At 45.0% G+C, this 18,657-nt stretch overlaps 1 long non-coding RNA gene across 1 annotated transcript; it reads left to right on the top strand.

Annotated features, from left to right (window-relative positions):
- The first annotated feature begins 232 nt into the window (after positions 1 to 232).
- Positions 233 to 8,141, top strand: LOC149455904 (uncharacterized). The gene is made up of 2 exons (XR_016314001.1): positions 233 to 360; positions 6,709 to 8,141. It is a non-coding gene; the product is annotated as an uncharacterized LOC149455904 (long non-coding RNA).
- Positions 8,142 to 18,657: the final 10,516 nt, after the last annotated feature.

The following is an 18,657-nucleotide window of genomic DNA, read 5'->3' as shown; positions in this document are numbered from 1 at the left end:
TTTATTTTTCCTTGTTACAGAGCTGCTTACTCATCAAACACACAGAGATTATAGAGGTACATATTGTATGACCTTTACCTGTGTTTGAAATTACCTAAAGTATTTTGCAATGTGTTCTGAAGCAAACTGATTTTACAGATAAAAGTTTCTGACCATTGTTTACCTTATTGACTGAACAAAGGTGAAGTTGTTTAGGCCTATTTACATATATACAAACAACAGAGTAGCCTTATACAGTTTGTAGCTATCTGAGGTAACACATCCAGAAGATGTTGTGTGGTTTCAAGATGTTTTTGATTGTTTGGCTATCGTTCTTTACATCTGCTCCAATCTGTAGGGCAGCCCCAACATTAGAGAAAGGTGAGATATTGTTTGTATTTCTGTCTTGAAATACGTTTTTATGTTGTCTACTCTTTACATGTTTTATGCTAACTCTTGAATACTGATAAAAACTAATGTAAAGCTGTATATAAACCAGTTTAGTGACGAATGTGTATTTTGTAATGTTCATCTTCTAAAACTTGCTCATGAAAAGCACTTTTGATGTAGTAAATATCTACCTAGAAACATACAAAATCTGTGCTCTTCCCTTTGTCAGAATAGATTAAGGGCTCGTTCACACCGTGGTGCAGAGACATCAGTTTTCTGTATGCGTTCTGCAAGGGCACAACAAAATCAATTGTTCTCTATGTGCCCTGGTCACACCACGACACTAGAATCAAGTGCAGATTTTTTCTGCAGAAGAATCTGCAACATGTATAAAACTGATTGAAGTACGCATGGAAACTGATATAAACTGAGGTCTCTGCAGGTGAAATCTGTGCGTCAGTTCCCATCCGTTTTTTCTGCGTATATGGCATGAACGAGGCCTGAGAGCTGAAGATGTGAATATATATTGCAAGTAGGATTTTAAAACTGTGACTGGCTAAACTGTGCATAAACCATAAAAATATACCAACCATAATAGCTGGTATTTGAATAAATATCTTTATATTCTTGCACTTCTGGAGTTTTTGTGTTCTGGACTAGGTATATGTCCTTCATATGAAATATATGTGTATGGTTACACTGGACAAAATGGGATAGATTTACTAAAACTGGTGCACTCAGAATCTGGTGCAGTTGTGCATGACTGAGGTAGAACAGATGTCCCCATTCCTGATAGGATTACCTGCTTTGCCATTCCAACCCAATCTATTCATATACCCTCCAAAACCAAACCACACAAGAGTTTGGATACAAAAATGGCCATAGCAGCCTTTTATTAACATGTAACAATGGTAACAAAAACAATTCCTATAAAACAGAAATATATATATATGTATATATATATATATATATATATATATACACATATTCATACAGTGTATATATTAAGGTTGCTGGTCATTGAAGGCACTAATCCTAACACTGGGTAATTTATATATACAGAACCCTAAGCCCCCAGCCACAACACGCCGACTCGTGGACAAAAACCAAAACTATCCACAGAAACTGCTATGTGCCCAATTCCTAGTTAACCTATCATTAACTGGAATGCACCCAATGACGTCATACCACAGATGGGTCTCCAACCATTAGACCATCATTTTTTACAGTGTCCAAAGACCACACTCGCCAGGCTGCTGTGACTGCAAGTCCCAAACCAAACCAAAAACAGTTGCAATGCCTCTGTTTGGTCTTATGACCACCGACTGCAGTATCTGTTTTTCCCACTCTTCATGTCCTTGCAGGGGCGGACTGACAACTCATGGGGCCCCCGGGCAATATGGGATCATGGGGCCCCTGTGTCCTCACTCACACCCAAAAATGCCTATGAAAAAACCAATGAAAGGTACTAGGGGCATCTCATGGGGCCCCCTACTGACCCCGGGCCCTCGGGCAGTGCCTGTGTCCTCGCCAAAGCCCCACCTGGACCCAGGTTTCACCAATAAGGTCAGTGCATGCACCATACCAACTTTCCATCCATGCCTCCCCTCTTCACACAGTCATGCTTGCCCTTCGCTTATTTTATTTTTATTTTTTTGCTTTGGGCCTAACGTGATAGCCAATCAGCTGTTAACTCCAGCTTGTTCAATTGAGCGTTGGCAATAAATCCTGGAAGCTGATTGGTTTCTATGCAAAGCTGAACCAGATTTTGCACTCTTCAGTTTTAGTAAATGCTGTAACCCCCAATGTATCTGTTTCAGTCATAAGTGAGGGAAACAAATATGTGATTGGTCTATTATCTTGATTGATAAGCTCTGCAAAGTATGAAATCGGAGAGAAAAGTAGCATTTTGGACGCAGCTATAAAATGTAATAAGAATAATAAATTCATACCAATGTAACACTATCATTTAGGGCCGGTTAACATTATAATCGCACAGGAATGTGGTCTGCTTTCCCCTGCAGTGTGATTTGCAGCCCATTAATTTGAAGGGGCTGTGAGTCACACCACAACCCACAAAATATAGTGCATGCACTACTTTTGAATATGCACCGCACCAAATCACATGGTATTGAGACACCATGTGATTTGGTGCTTGCAAAGGCACAGCATTTGCGATCTGCATTTGGGGTGCCATTAACAATATATTGGCACCGGAAGCAGATCACAAAAGGCAGTGCTTTTTGAATGCAGTGTAGGAAATGCACAAGGAACGCACTTTTCTTGCACCATGCTCTGGTGTGAATTGAACCTTATTCTACACAGCAATGACAGCATTTTAGCACTGAAGTATAAACAAAACAATAGTATTTGTGACCCCATCTTTTGCGCAAAACTTCTCTCTGTCTAAGGCTGTCTAAGGCTGTCCATGCATTGGTCAGTTTGGGTTGAATGAAAAAAACTGACCTGATTCGATTTGCTGTGGATGGGGAAATCCTCCCTGCTGTGTCATTGTATTCTGACTGGGGAAACTTCCCTGCTGTCAGAATACACAAATTAGTGCTGCAGTTTACAGCCTGCAGTGCAGACCATACATTTTTTTCCCGGCATGGCAGATGAACAAACTTCATCTGTTCCACCACAGTGGCCATACATGGATAGAAATTTCAATCCATATATGGCCAGATTTAGGGCTCCTTTAGATCTGGAGTTGAGGAGGACATTGATAACATGTTCTTGAGTTGAGTTTTTAGCATCCCCAACCGTCTCTCCTTAAGATGCAAAGGCAATAGACTGGGGTGTTTGCATGCCGTAGCTGCATAGGCAATAGACTGGGGTGTTCACATGCCTTAGCTGTATAGGCATGCAAACAGGATGTGCTAGGGGTGTCTGGGCACAACCTAATCATCTGGTGTGCATTAGCATTATCAGTCTGTGTACCAGTGGGGAGATGGCTCTAATCCACTCTGCCATAAGAGAAGGATGAGGTCACCAATACTATCGTTTTGTTTATACTTCAGTGCTAAAACTCTAGCACTGTGCTGATGGGGAGATCAATGTGCCTGTGCTATATATATATATATATATATATATATATATATATATATATATATATATATATATTTATATATATATATATATATTTATATATATCTATATACACACACACACACACACTATATTGCCAAAGGTATTGAGCCACCTGCCTTTCAACAAACATGAATTTTAATGGCTTCCCAGTATTAATCTGTGGGGTTCAATTTCAATATTGAGTTGGTCTACCCTTTGCAGCTATAACAACATCAAATCTTCTAGGAAGGCTGAAATTGTCCAAAATGTCTTGGTATGCTGATGCCTTAAGAGTTCCCTTCACTGGAACTATGGGACCAAGCCCAACCCCTGAAAAATGTCCCCTCACCATAATCCCCCCTCCACCAAACTTTACACTTGGCACAATGCAGTCAGACAAGTACTGTTCTCTTGGCAACCACTAAACCCAGACATGTCCATCAGATTGCCAGACAGAGAAGCGTGACTTGTCACTCCAGAGAACACGTCTCCACTGCTCTAGAGTCCAGTGGTGTCGTGCTTTACACCACTGCATCTGACACTTTGCATTGCACTTGGTGATGTAAGGCTTGGATACAGCTGCTTGGCCATGGAAACCCATTCCATGAAGCTCTCTACGCATTGCTGTGCTAATCTGAAGGTCACATGAAGTTTGGAGGTGTTTAGCTATTGACTCTGCAGACAGTTGGTGTCTTCTGCGCACTGTGTGCTTCAGCATGCATTGATCTCACTCTGTAATTTTTCATGGCCTTCCTCTTGGTGGCTGTGTTGCTGGTGTTCCCAGTTGCTTCCACTTTGTTATAATACCACTACAAAGTCAGCATTAACGGAGTTTGTCATCCCATTTGGGTATCCATACATGCTTTTCTTGACCGTCACTTAAATGTGGGGTCATATATGTCTGGTAAGCGGCAGTATTTTTTGAGGTGCTGGTGACGGTGGATCCTCAAGAAAATCTCCTTTGTTTCATAATTTGCATTTTTATATTTTTTGGAATCACATCGAATTTTTTTGAAGTATATATTTTTGAATTTTCATTTGCACTAAAAACTTTTTGTTCATTATGATACTTTTTTTTGCATATTATTGGACATTATAATTTTTTATTTATTATTTGTATGGGTATTAGTATTTTTGTATAGCGCCGCACATTTCTGTTTATTTACAGTTGCAAGAAAAAGTATGTGAACCCCTTGGGATTACGTGGAGTTTTGCATGAATTGGGCATAAAATGTGCTCTGAACGTCATCTAAGTCACAACAATAGAAGAACACAGTCTGCTGAACATAATACTACACAAACATTAGATGTTGCCATGGTTTAAATTGCACATAACATGTAAACATTCACAGTGCAGGGAGGAAAAAGTATGTGAGGCCCTAGCTTAATAACTTCTCCTAGAGCTAATTGGAGCCAGGAGTGAGCCAACCTTGACTCCAATCAGTGTGATGATATTGGATGTGTTGCTGACAGCTATCCTGCCCTTAAAAAACACACACATGTTTTGGGTTTACTGGTTTCAAGAAGCACTGTCTGATGTGAACCATGCCTCGCAGAAAAGAGCTCTCAGAAGACCTACGATCAAGAATTGTTTACTTGCATGAAGCTGGAAAGGGTTACAAAAGTATCTTCAAAAGACTTGATGTTCATGTGTCCACGGTAAGACAGACTGTCTACAAATGGAGAAAGTTTAGCACTGTTGCTACTCTCCCTAGGCACGGTCGCCTAGGGAGAGTAGCAACAGTGCTAAACTTTCTCCATTTGTAGACAGTCTGTCTTACCGTGGACACATGAACATCAAGGCTTTTGGAGATACTTTTGTAACCCTTTCCAGCTTCATGCAAGTAAACAATTCTTGATCGTAGGTCTTCTGAGAGCTCTTTTCTGCGAGGCATGGTTCACATCAGACAGTGCTTCTTGAAACCAGTAAACCCAAAACAGGTGTGTGTTTTTTAAGGGCAGGATAGTTGTCAGCAACACATCCAATATTATCACACTGATTGGAGTCAAGGTTGGCTAACTCCTGGCTCCAATTAGCTCTGGGAGAAGTTATTAAGCTAGGGCCTCACATACTTTTTCCTCCCTGCACTGTGAATGTTTACATGTTATGTGCAATTAAACCATGGCAACATCTAATGTTTGTGTAGTATTCTGTTCAGCAGACTGTGTTCTTCTATTGTTGTGACTTAGATGATGTTCAGAGCACATTTTATGCCCAATTCATGCAAAACTCCACGTAATCCCAATGGGTTCACATACTTTTTCTTGCAACTGTAGTTTATGTATTGACACCTGCGATACTATGCTGGCTGCTTTAATTTTATATTGAGTGGTATTTTATCACGTATAGCGTGGAGATATTGAAATTTTTATAATACCACTAATAGTTGACTGTGGTAGTAGGAAGGAAATTTCATGGATGGACTTATTGCACAGGTGGCAACCTATCACGGTACCACGCTAGGTAATTCACTGAGCTCCTGAGAGCGGCCCATTCTTTCACAAATGTTTGTAGAAGCAGTCTGCATGCCTAGGTGCTTGATTTTATACACCTGTGGCCATAACGCTGATAAATATCATCTGGGGTAGCTCTGGAATAACCACCAGCCTGTTTGGTGAAAGCAAAACAGTTAATTTATTTGGATCACGGATAAACAAAAACACAGCTTACTTCAGTCTATAAACAGTTTGAAACCTGGTACCAGAAGCTAAACAACAAGCTCACCGCTATTCTTTGGTCCCATGCCCGGATTAGGCTCTTCCATAGTAAGGGTGCCAGGCAGGCCACATTGGGGGGGTCAGCAGCCGGTGTCTCAGCTTGGCTGAGAGCTCCCACTACTTACACAGCTTGTGAGTCTCTCTTCCACACACTTCCCTGACACATCTGCTGATTTCCCTCTGCTGCCTTTTAAGCCTCCCTCACCTGGGACTTAACTCCTTTGGGACCAAAGTCCTGGTAGTCAGGACAATGATACAAATTTAGTATTCCCGATGAGTACTGCAATGTCTCTACAATTGTCCCCCTTAGAGAGACCATAACCCAAATATCGGGGAAATGTATCTGCCATCCAGGACAAATTCCTAGTGTCCTGTACATATCCCCCCTCTCTGCCTCAACACGGAGGTGTCTGAGGCAATGTGGGACACTCTACAGTGTACCCTAGAGAGGGTTGCTTTCCTGGTCTGTGTTCAACTACAAATTGCGACTCTTGCAGTGCCAAAAACCACCTGGTAACTCTGGTATCCGTGTATTTATTTTGTCTCATCCAGGTCAATGGGACATGGTCTGAAACTTCCTACCGAGGAGAAAATAGCATAATGAGCCAAAGCCCACTTAATGGCCAGGCACTCCTGCTCCACCACAGCATAATTTCTCCCAGCAGCTGTCAATTTTCTACTAAGAAAAACTATGGGGTGTTCCTCTCCATTGACCTCTTGGGACAGAATGGCTCCTAATCCTTCACTGGAGACATCGGTATGAACAATAAATTCTCTCGAGAAGTCCGGAGTGGCCAGCACTAGATGCTAACACAAGGCTGTTGTAAACTCATGGAAAACCTTCTCAGCCTTGTCATTCCATTTCACCATAACGCACTTTTTACCATTTGTCAGATCTGTGAGAGGGGCAGCAATAGTGACGGAATTGGGAACAAACCTGCGGTAGTACCCCACGATGCCCAAAAAGGCTTGCACCTGTTACTTTGTGACTGGGTGGGGCCAGGCCTGGATATCTTTTACTTTGTTCATCTGTGGTTTCACCAACCCTCTATCTACAATATACCTTAGGTACTTGGTCTCTTCCATAGCAATAGCTCAATTTTCTGGGTTCACAGTAAATCCTTTCTTTTTTAGAGAGTCTAAGACCTCCTGCACTCGGGGAAGATGGAATTTCCAGTCAGTACTGGATTTCAGGGGACATAGCATTAACTTCAGCCAGGACAACCTCCTGCTCACAGTCCTTCCAGAGCTTTAGATTTACTGTATATATACACACAAACACGTGTTTAAACTGTAGTGTACACACCCTAATGCAATAGTCTGTGCACACCTATGCATACAGTAGTTGTGATACTTTGCTTCGCTCCTATGCCAAAAATGATTTTGCTTGCCTATGAACTCGACCGATTCAAGATAATGGAAAGGCACCATAAATGACCTGAATCATGTGCAATGCATGCAGTTGCAGCTTGCTGGTGCAGCATTTACGGGTTAAAATAAGCAGTGAGAAACCATCATATCTCCTCCTTGCTGTGTGTCATAAGCCTCTGAAAAGAAATCCGAATGCAGGCCACTTTTCAGACACACACAATTCAGCTGCATATTTAAATGTAGTCATATTATAAAAGGTCATGCAAAGGTTCCCCACACAGACTCCCGAAGACTAGTTTCTATTGGTGTCAGGATCTCTGTGCTGCATACATTTATTATGGGACTGCATGTGATTGGTGCAAAGGATGGGGGGAAAATATAGCAGAATGAGAATTAATTAGTGAGGGCTTCATTAAACTGGCCAGATACTGGTAGATTTTACAGAAAATTGACATCGGTACATGTAATCATTGCCAGCAGAGACTTTACAAATGTTGTTCAGAAGTAGTTTGAACTTGTGTTTTCTTTTCTTTTTTTTTTTGTAATTGTATTTTTATTGATATTTTAATATGTTCAGTAAATGCAATAAACATATTGACATATCTATGTTGAAATGGTGCAGAAGTAGATACAGTAGATTAAGGTGCAAGAGTGTAATGTCCGCATGCCCCAAGGAAAGACAGGTTTAATCCAATTGTCAATATGGAAAACAAACAATACAGCACGTGATCAAACATAACATTTGAGACAAAATATACATAAGAATCAGTTTTAAAGTTGAACAAGAAACATATAACAAAAACCAGAAAGAGAAAAGAAATTAAGCGTATACATAGGAACCTAGCAGTTTCAGCCCTTGTATAGCCTACACAGTATGAGCCTACAAAGTATGATACAGAATGAGCTACTAAGGGTATTATGAAAGTAGAATAGAGGGTTAAGTAATGGCGTATATTAAGTTGGGGGTAGAGCCATAAATGGAGTTATCCCAAAGGTCCCACGCCTTACCAAATTGGTGAAGATATTCCCCAGCTTGAGCAGTTAAATATTCCATATTACATACCTCTGATATAACCATGATAAGATTATTTAAGGAGGGAGCCTCCATTGTCTTCCAATACCTCGGAATTAAAAGCTTCTCAACAGTCAGGATATGCATACACAATATTTTGGAGCATTTAGGGATGCCTTTAATGGGTAAACCTAGAAGATAGTGGATAGGATCTAATGGAAAAGCAAAATCTAGAACAGTAACTCTGGATTCGGGGGACAAAACCAGAAAACACGAGCCAATGACCCCTTGTCGTTTAAGCATCTCCAACACTGTGCTGAAAATGATGGGTTCATGGCAGGAACGACTACAGGGGTTTTATACCAGTGCATCATGATTTTGTAGATATTTTCTTTGTAAACCACACATCTAGATGTTTTAGAGGCTGTTTCCCAAATCTTCCACCAAGTCACCAAAGATATTGGCCTTTGGAGAGCTTCCACCCATTTTCTCATGTATAAATGAGTGTCCTCCTCAAGAGGGATAGCTGTGTGAAACAACGTATATAAATTCGAAATGAAGTGTGATTGAGGGGGGCCCTGCATACATATGCTTTCAAAATCTGTGGGGCGATTCAGGGTTAAGGAAGGTTTCAAGGTATAGAAGAGGTGATGGAATTGGAGATATGTATAAATGGACTGAGATGGTAAAGATATTTTCTGTTTTCTAAGTTTTTCAAATGAAAAAATTTATGAGTGACTGGGTTAATCATATAGTGTAGTTGAAATATGCCCGCCTGTGCCCAAGGTAACATTTGTGTGTAAGACAGGCTTTCGGGTATAACTGAATTATATAGAACATTAGTTATATGTGAGCAAGGTGGCACTATGTTAAAAATGTTATTGCATTCACACCAGATCTTCATTTGAAATTGCATTGGGCGTAATAGGTTTGTATGGAGTATTTGTTTAGATATATTCGGATAGGTGCCTAATAAAGAGGAGAGATGGATTGGGTATAATTGGTTTAACTCAAGATCTGTCCATCTATTGCATGGGAGCCTATTTAACCATGGGAGTGTCTGTCTTAAATGGGCTGCCAAGTAATACTTAGTAATAGCTGGTGCTCCCAGGCTGCCATTAGATCTAAGGGATAAAAGAACTGTTTTCCTTATTCTAGACCTCTTTTTATGTCAGATAAAGTTGAGAAAAAGGCATTGTATGGAGTGCAGTTGGGACTTAGGAACTTCCACAATTAGAGTCTCAAAGAGATAAAGTAATTTTGGTGAAATAGACATTTTTTAACATCTTGATCCTACCGAAAAAAGATATGTCATATGCATTCCACTGGTGAAGGAGAGTGTGAATCTCCTGAACCAATGGGATAAAGTTAGCTTCATAAGTAGGGAATATTGAGGCATAATGTGAGTGCCTAGGCATTTAATATTGTGGACAACCCATTGGTATGCATAATTCTGCTAAAGCAGAGACTAGTGAGGTTCCGAGATATTTATCAATAGAGCTTTAGTTTTTGATATGTTGATTTTGTAACCCGATAGGTCACTAAAAGCCCATAGAGTATTATGTAAGATTGGTGGTGAGGTGTGTGGGGCTGTGAGCGTCATGAGGATGCTGTCCACAAATAGTGAAAGTTTAAACTTTTGATGTCTAATTTTAACATCTTTAATATCTGTGTTCATGTTTAAGGAGAATGACAGGCACATGGTTCAGCAGTCCATGTATATATTGTAATGAGTTCCAAAGTGGGCAGGAGTAGTCCAGTAGGCACTAAGGGCAGGCTGCGATGGAGCGAAGCAAACTCTGCAGTAGAAGAAACAAAAAACACAGCGCCTCTAAGTGTATATTGTGATAATATTTAATAAGAAGGTAAGCAGCAACTCACATCTTAGATATTAAAAACAGGCTCATAGGGAGGTGATGTACAATGTCTGTAGCCAGATGTAAGGTGACTGATCCAGAAAGGAGATAGCCTTGATCCTCCAGCAATTAGTGCTGTATCAGGTAAGGCCCCATGTAAATGGGACGCTTATGAACGATCGAAACTGACTGCTGTAAAACGTAGGTTAAAAAACATCTGTTTAGCTGCGTTTGCATACCACGTTTATACACGTTTATGCGCGTTTGCGTTTAGAAGCATTTTTTTTAAAGATATGCACAGGAGAACCTCCCAAATGCCCAAAATGCACTGATAAGTGGTACATTATTAACTATTTCAGACTGTTTCAGAGAAATACAGAGAGTAGAAGCAGAGACAGCAGTATGTTTAGAGACAATTAGGTGTGAGTTGCTCATTAACATTTCTTTTGTTTCCAAGGGTGGGAAAGGTGTCAGGTAGAGTGAGTGTTAAGGTCACCTGGCAAGGGGTCTTCATGTGGAATTTGAGGTGTGAATGGTCATTAACTTAATTTTTGTTTCCAAGGGTGGGAGAGGTCTGAGGTGTGAATTGGTCATTGCAATTTGTGACAAGCTTGGTAGGAACATCCTGTGTTAAGTGTTTGTCCAACTGAGTACCTTGAAAATGCTTTGCATGCATTTTTCATAATGAAAAAAAAGGGAACTGGAAGAGTTAAAAAAATTATAAATGCTTATAAACGTAATTTGCCGCTGTTAGCCGTGTTTACAAGCATTTTGCATTTGAAACGCTGATAAAATCGACTGCTGAACGCAAGTGTGTTGCATTCAAAAAAACGACTGTAAACTCAAATGCCTGTAAATGACTGTAAACGAAGATGTGTACATGGACACATAGGAAAACATTAGGGCGAGTTCAGGGGCTGCTAAAGTTTAACAGCTGCAGTGTACATGGAGCCTAAAGCATAGGTAGTGAAGCCTGGCTGAGTCTCCAAAATGTCCGGGGTTGGTCACTTTGGGCGTCTGACATCATCGGTGTGCGACGCATTTCTGAGCAAGCGCCAGATCAACATCGGCCGGCACACTCTTTCATCAGGCAAGGAGGAGCAAAGGAGTGGGAGAGCCTTAGGTAGAGCAACGGAGGCTGATGGACTGGGCTGGAGGCAGAGAAACAGAGGAAGGATCTGTGACAGAGCAGCGGAATGCTGTCTGTGACCGGGAGATACTAATCTAGCACTGACAGAGGGAAATGTATAAAAACAGACAAGGGCGCACTCTCATCGTGCATTACCGTGGTAACCCACGTATTTATTGAATAAACAAATGGATGTATACTCACAAACCAACGGAAATAAAAGCAGAAAGTGTGGTCCGCAATGACAGCGGATACAATGCTGTGCCCTTAACTTCCCTGGTGGTATTCCTGAGTGTAGCTCGGGGTAAAGTTTCAGTACCACAAGCAGTAACCCCGAGCTACACTCGGGCTTACCATGCGGCGCTTCTCCACGATCCCTTGATCACTTACCTTGTCCTGCACTCCCGCAATGTCCCTCCTGCAGTGTCCCTGGCAATGTAATCCGGCGGATGCCGGCATCTGTCATCTGGGTTCCATCCCCAGCGAGCGTCAGGACGTACGGGGGACGAAACAGTGGGAAATTTCAAAATGACAAAAAGTGACATTCACAAAAATCACATAGTAAAACACTGTATCAAATACTGTATCAAAGCATTTCACATACATTTTGTCCCTAGTGCTTTGTCCTGTGCCCTGCCTACATTTTTACTGTTCTTTCTGTCTGGAAACTGAGAAATGTCCATGGCGTCCAAAAAGTATCCCTTTAGGTCAAAATCGGTTTTAGACCAGCTAGAGAACAGCGATAGTAAATTAGAACTACTTGCAGAATTGAGTGGTAATGATTCGTGGGGAAATTCATCATCAGACACTGAAAACGATTTTGCGACTTTGCTCAGTGATGTGCAAACTTGGCGCTATATTTCAAATTTCTGTGTCTCTGGTTTGATTATATTATTGAATTAAATTTATTATATTATTATTTTTTATGATTATTTATTAAATTATAATTTATGATTTCGTGTTTCAAATTTTATCATACCCGGGATGTTTACTAGACTCTTGTTCAAACAGATTTCAGTGGGTTATTCCTAAAAATTACAGGCTTACAATAAAAAAGTGACATATTTCCATGCAAAAAAATGTACCGCTTTAAGCACAGAAATACTGACATAATCAGACCACTAGGGAGGTTAATAAGGATGAGCTGACGCGTTTCGGGAGATGACCCTCCTTCCTCAGAGCTAAATGTATGCCTGCTGGTCCCAAGTCTATATACCAGAAATGTCAAAAAGAGGGTGAAAAGATTTGTCCTCATGTATCCATTTTGTTTCCAACATTGAAACAGCTCTTCTTTTGTTGTTGCCCCTCCAACAATGCCTTATAAGATCAATTCCCACAAATTTGAGAAGTGCTGGATTCCTATGATGGTGATACCTAAAATGTTTGGACAATGTGTGATCCTTAAAACCTCTCTTAATATTGTAGACATGTTCACGCAATCGATCGCGCAATCTTCTTGTTGTTCTCCCTATATAATGTTTCATGCAGGGGCATTACAACATGTATACAACATGAGTGCTATTACAAGTGATTAACTTTTCTATTTCATAATACTTATTGGTCACATTAGATTTGAAATGACTAATTTTCCTTTTCCTAATCCCATTGCATGTACAAATTACGCAACGATTGCATGGGTAAAATCCTTTTAATCCTCCTGACAGTGTAATCCTTGTGGGTGGATTTACCACATTAAGAGCTATTTGATGCCTAAGAGTAAGGGCTTTTCGGAAAACTATTTCCGGCTGATCAGGAAGAACAATACCCAAGACAGGGTCTTGCTTTAAGATCCCCCAATTTTTCTTTAGGATTTTTGCAACATCTCTATGTTGTACTGAAAAGCCAGTTATAAAGGGGCAAATTTTTGAGGCTCTAACAGTATTCTTAGTTGTTAAAAGGTCATCCCTATTTAACATGGCAACCTCTTCAATGTTTTTGTTGAGATTTAAGGCATCATACCCTTTCTCAATGAATCTGTTTTTCAGAATGTTGGCTTGCACATAAAAATCTTCTACCTTATTGCAATTCCTTCTCAATCTTAGAAACTGTCCTTTAGGGATGTTCCTCAGCCATGTAGGATGGTGACAGCTATCCATAGAGATGTAGCTATTACGATCCGTAGATTTGAAATAAGTTTTAGTGGTAATCCTATTGTCATTATTAATAAGTGTCAAATCCCAAAAATTAATTTTGATATAGCTATATTGATAAGTAAGGTTGATATTATATTTAGAGATGAGCGAAGTATTCAAAAATTCGATTCGACTGATTCGGCGAATTCGTGGAAAATATTCGATTCGAGTTGAATATATTCGCTGTGAATTTAACTTAAAAAAGGGTGTTTCTAGGCTTCAGAGAGACTTAATATTAGTGCAGAACACTGTACCTTTAATTTAAATGCCCTTGGAGTCTGCTGGGGAAGAGAAATAATACTGTCAGTCAGAATGACATGCAGATGAGTGCCGTCGATCTTAGAATCACCGCACACTTCACTCATTTGGCCAGTCACGGGGCCAAAACCAGTGTTTGGAGCCACAGTGTGGCGGTGGAGGCAGCAGCAATGGGAGGCCATAGAGCAACCTATGACAAAATGGAAACCAGCAGGAGTGTGAGGAGACCTGAAAGTGGCACATGGCAAAGTGGGAGCAATGGGAGGCGGTACAGGGACCCATGTCACACTGTGGACCCAGCAGCAGCGTGACCAGGCGGTACGGGGGCCCATAGCAGATTTGGGGCCTGGCAGCACCTATGGGAGGCCTGTAATCTGCCAGCAACCTATGACAAAATGGAAAACCGCAGGAGTGTGAGGAGACCTGAATGTGGCACATGGCAGAGTGGGAGCAATGGGAGGCGGTACAGGGACCCATGTCACACTGTGGACCCAGCAGCAGCGTGACCAGGCGGTACGGGGGCCCATGGCAGATTTGGGGCCTGGCAGCACCTATGGGAGGCCTGTAATCTGCCAGCAACCTATGACAAAATGGAAAACCGCAGGAGTGTGAGGAGACCTCAAAGTGGCACATGGCAGAGTGGGAGCAATGGGAGGCCGTACAGGGACCCATGACACACTGTGGACCCAGCAGCAGCGTGACCAGGCGGTACGGGGGCCCATTGCAGATTTGGGGCCTGGCAGCACCTATGGGAGGCCTGTAATCTGCCAGCAACCTATGACAAAATGGAAAACCGCAGGAGTGTGAGGAGACCTCAAAGTGGCACATGGCAGAGTGGGAGCTATGGGAGGCAGTACAGGGACCCATGTCACACTGTGGACCCAGCAGCAGCGTGACCAGGTGGTACGGGGGCCCATGGCAGATTTGGGGCCTGGCAGCACCTATGGGAGGCCTGTAATCTGCCAGCAACCTATGACAAAATGGAAAACCGCAGGAGTGTGAGGAGACCTGAAAGTGGCACATGGCAGAGTGGGAGCAATGGGAGGCAATACAGGGACCCATGTCACACTGTGGACCCAGCAGCAGCATGACCAGGCAGTACGGGGGCCCATGGCAGATTTGGGGCCTGGCAGCACATATGGGAGGCCTGTAATCTGCCAGCAACCTATGACAAAATGGAAAACCGCAGGAGTGTGAGGAGACCTGAAAGTGGCACATGGCAGAGTGGGAGCAATGGGAGGCGGTACAGGGACCCATGTCACACTGTGGACCCAGCAGCAGCGTGACCAGGCGGTACGGGGGCCCATGGCAGATTTGGGGCCTGGCAGCACCTATGGGAGGCCTGTAATCTGCCAGCAACCTATGACAAAATGGAAACCAGCAGGAGTGTGAGGAGACCTGAAAGTGGCACATGGCAAAGTGGGAGCAATGGGAGGCGGTACAGGGACCCATGTCACACTGTGGACCCAGCAGCAGCGTGACCAGGCGGTACGGGGGCCCATAGCAGATTTGGGGCCTGGCAGCACCTATGGGAGGCCTGTAATCTGCCAGCAACCTATGACAAAATGGAAAACCGCAGGAGTGTGAGGAGACCTGAATGTGGCACATGGCAGAGTGGGAGCAATGGGAGGCGGTACAGGGACCCATGTCACACTGTGGACCCAGCAGCAGCGTGACCAGGCGGTACGGGGGCCCATGGCAGATTTGGGGCCTGGCAGCACCTATGGGAGGCCTGTAATCTGCCAGCAACCTATGACAAAATGGAAAACCGCAGGAGTGTGAGGAGACCTCAAAGTGGCACATGGCAGAGTGGGAGCAATGGGAGGCCGTACAGGGACCCATGACACACTGTGGACCCAGCAGCAGCGTGACCAGGCGGTACGGGGGCCCATTGCAGATTTGGGGCCTGGCAGCACCTATGGGAGGCCTGTAATCTGCCAGCAACCTATGACAAAATGGAAAACCGCAGGAGTGTGAGGAGACCTCAAAGTGGCACATGGCAGAGTGGGAGCTATGGGAGGCAGTACAGGGACCCATGTCACACTGTGGACCCAGCAGCAGCGTGACCAGGTGGTACGGGGGCCCATGGCAGATTTGGGGCCTGGCAGCACCTATGGGAGGCCTGTAATCTGCCAGCAACCTATGACAAAATGGAAAACCGCAGGAGTGTGAGGAGACCTGAAAGTGGCACATGGCAGAGTGGGAGCAATGGGAGGCAATACAGGGACCCATGTCACACTGTGGACCCAGCAGCAGCATGACCAGGCGGTACGGGGGCCCATGGCAGATTTGGGGCCTGGCAGCACCTATGGGAGGCCTGTAATCTGCCAGCAACCTATGACAAAATGGAAAACCGCAGGAGTGTGAGGAGACCTGAAAGTGGCACATGGCAGAGTGGGAGCAATGGGAGGCGGTACAGGGACCCATGTCACACTGTGGACCCAGCAGCAGCGTGACCAGGCGGTACGGGGGCCCATGGCAGATTTGGGGCCTGGCAGCACCTATGGGAGGCCTGTAATCTGCCAGCAACCTATGACAAAATGGAAAACCGCAGGAGTGTGAGGAGACCTGAAAGTGGCACATGGCAGAGTGGGAGCAATGGGAGGCGGTACAGGGACCCATGACACACTGTGGACCCAGCAGCAGCGTGACCAGGCGGTACGGGGGCCCATGGCAGATTTGGGGCCTGGCAGCACCTATGGGAGGCCTGTAATCTGCCAGCAACCTATGACAAAATGGAAAACCGCAGGAGTGTGAGGAGACCTGAAAGTGGCACATGGCAGAGTGGGAGCAATGGGAGGCGGTACAGGGACCCATGTCACACTGTGGACCCAGCAGCAGCGTGACCAGGCGGTACGGGGGCCCATGGCAGATTTGGGGCCTGGCAGCACCTATGGGACGCCTGTAATCTGCCAGCAACCTATGACAAAATGGAAAACCGCAGGAGTGTGAGGAGACCTCAAAGTGGCACATGGCAGAGTGGGAGCAATGGGAGGCCGTACAGGGACCCATGACACACTGTGGACCAAGCAGCAGCGTGACCAGGCGGTACGGGGGCCCATGGCAGATTTGGGGCCTGGCAGCACCTATGGGAGGCCTGTAATCTGCCAGCAACCTATGACAAAATGGAAAACCGCAGGAGTGTGAGGAGACCTCAAAGTGGCACATGGCAGAGTGGGAGCAATGGGAGGCGGTACAGGGACCCATGTCACACTGTGGACCCAGCAGCAGCGTGACCATGCGGTACGGGGGCTCATGGCAGATTTGGGGCCTGGCAGCACCTATGGGAGGCCTGTAATCTGCCAGCAACCTATGACAAAATGGAAAACCGCAGGAGTGTGAGGAGACCTCAAAGTGGCACATGGCAGAGTGGGAGCAATAAGAGGCCGTACAGGGACCCATGACACACTGTGGACCCAGCAGCAGCGTGACCAGGCGGTACGGGGGCCCATGGCAGATTTGGGGCCTGGCAGCACCTATGGGAGGCCTGTAATCTGCCAGCAACCTATGACAAAATGGAAAACCGCAGGAGTGTGAGGAGACCTGAAAGTGGCACATGGCAGAGTGGGAGCAATGGGAGGCGGTACAGGGACCCATGTCACACTGTGGACCCAGCAGCAGCGTGACCAGGCGGTACGGGGGCCCATGGCAGATTTGGGGCCTGGCAGCACCTATGGGAGGCCTGTAATCTGCCAGCAACCTATGACAAAATGGAAAACCGCAGGAGTGTGAGGAGACCTCAAAGTGGCACATGGCAGAGTGGGAGCAATGGGAGGCGGTACAGGGACCCATGTCACACTGTGGACCCAGCAGCAGCGTGACCATGCGGTACGGGGGCCCATGGCAGATTTGGGGCCTGGCAGCACCTATGGGAGGCCTGTAATCTGCCAGCAACCTATGACAAAATGGAAAACCGCAGGAGTGTGAGGAGACCTCAAAGTGGCACATGGCAGAGTGGGAGCAATGGGAGGCGGTACAGGGACCCATGTCACACTGTGGACCCAGCAGCAGCGTGACCATGCGGTACGGGGGCCCATGGCAGATTTGGGGCCTGGCAGCACCTATGGGAGGCCTGTAATCTGCCAGCAACCTATGACAAAATGGAAAACCGCAGGAGTGTGAGGAGACCTGAAAGTGGCACATGGCAGAGTGGGAGCAATGGGAGGCGGTACAGGGACCCATGTCACACTGTGGACCCAGCAGCAGCGTGACCAGGCGGTACGGGGGCCCATGGCAGATTTGGGGCCTGGCAGCACCTATGGGAGGCCTGTAATCTGCCAGCAACCTATGACAAAATGGAAAACCGCAGGAGTGTGAGGAGACCTGAAAGTGGCACATGGCAGAGTGTGGCGATGGAGACAGCAGCAATGGGAGGCGGTACAGGGACCCATGAGACACTGTGGACCTGGCAGCAGCATGAGGAGGCGGTATAGGGGCCCATGGCAGATTAGGGGCCTGGCAGCAGCTATGGGAGGCCCGTAATCTGCCAGCACCCTATGTCAAAAAATTGAACACACCAGCAGTGTGAGGAGACCTGAAAGTGGCACATGGCATGACACACTGTGGACCTGGCAGCAGCATGAGGAGGCGGTACGGGGGCCCATGGCAGATTAGGGGCCTGGCAGCAGCAATGGGAGGCGGTACAGGGACCCATGAGACACTGTGGACCTTGCAGCAGCGTGAGGAGGCGGTACAGGGGCCCATGGCAGATTAGGGGCCTGGCAGCAGCTATGGGAGGCCCGT

Source organism: Staurois parvus, unplaced genomic scaffold, assembly GCF_062004578.1.
Source record: "Staurois parvus isolate SC_StPar_1 unplaced genomic scaffold, SC_StPar_1.0 ptg000384l, whole genome shotgun sequence".
In the NCBI taxonomy this organism is placed as follows: Eukaryota; Metazoa; Chordata; class Amphibia; order Anura; family Ranidae; genus Staurois; species Staurois parvus.
This window is presented reverse-complemented; position numbering and strand designations above follow the sequence as displayed.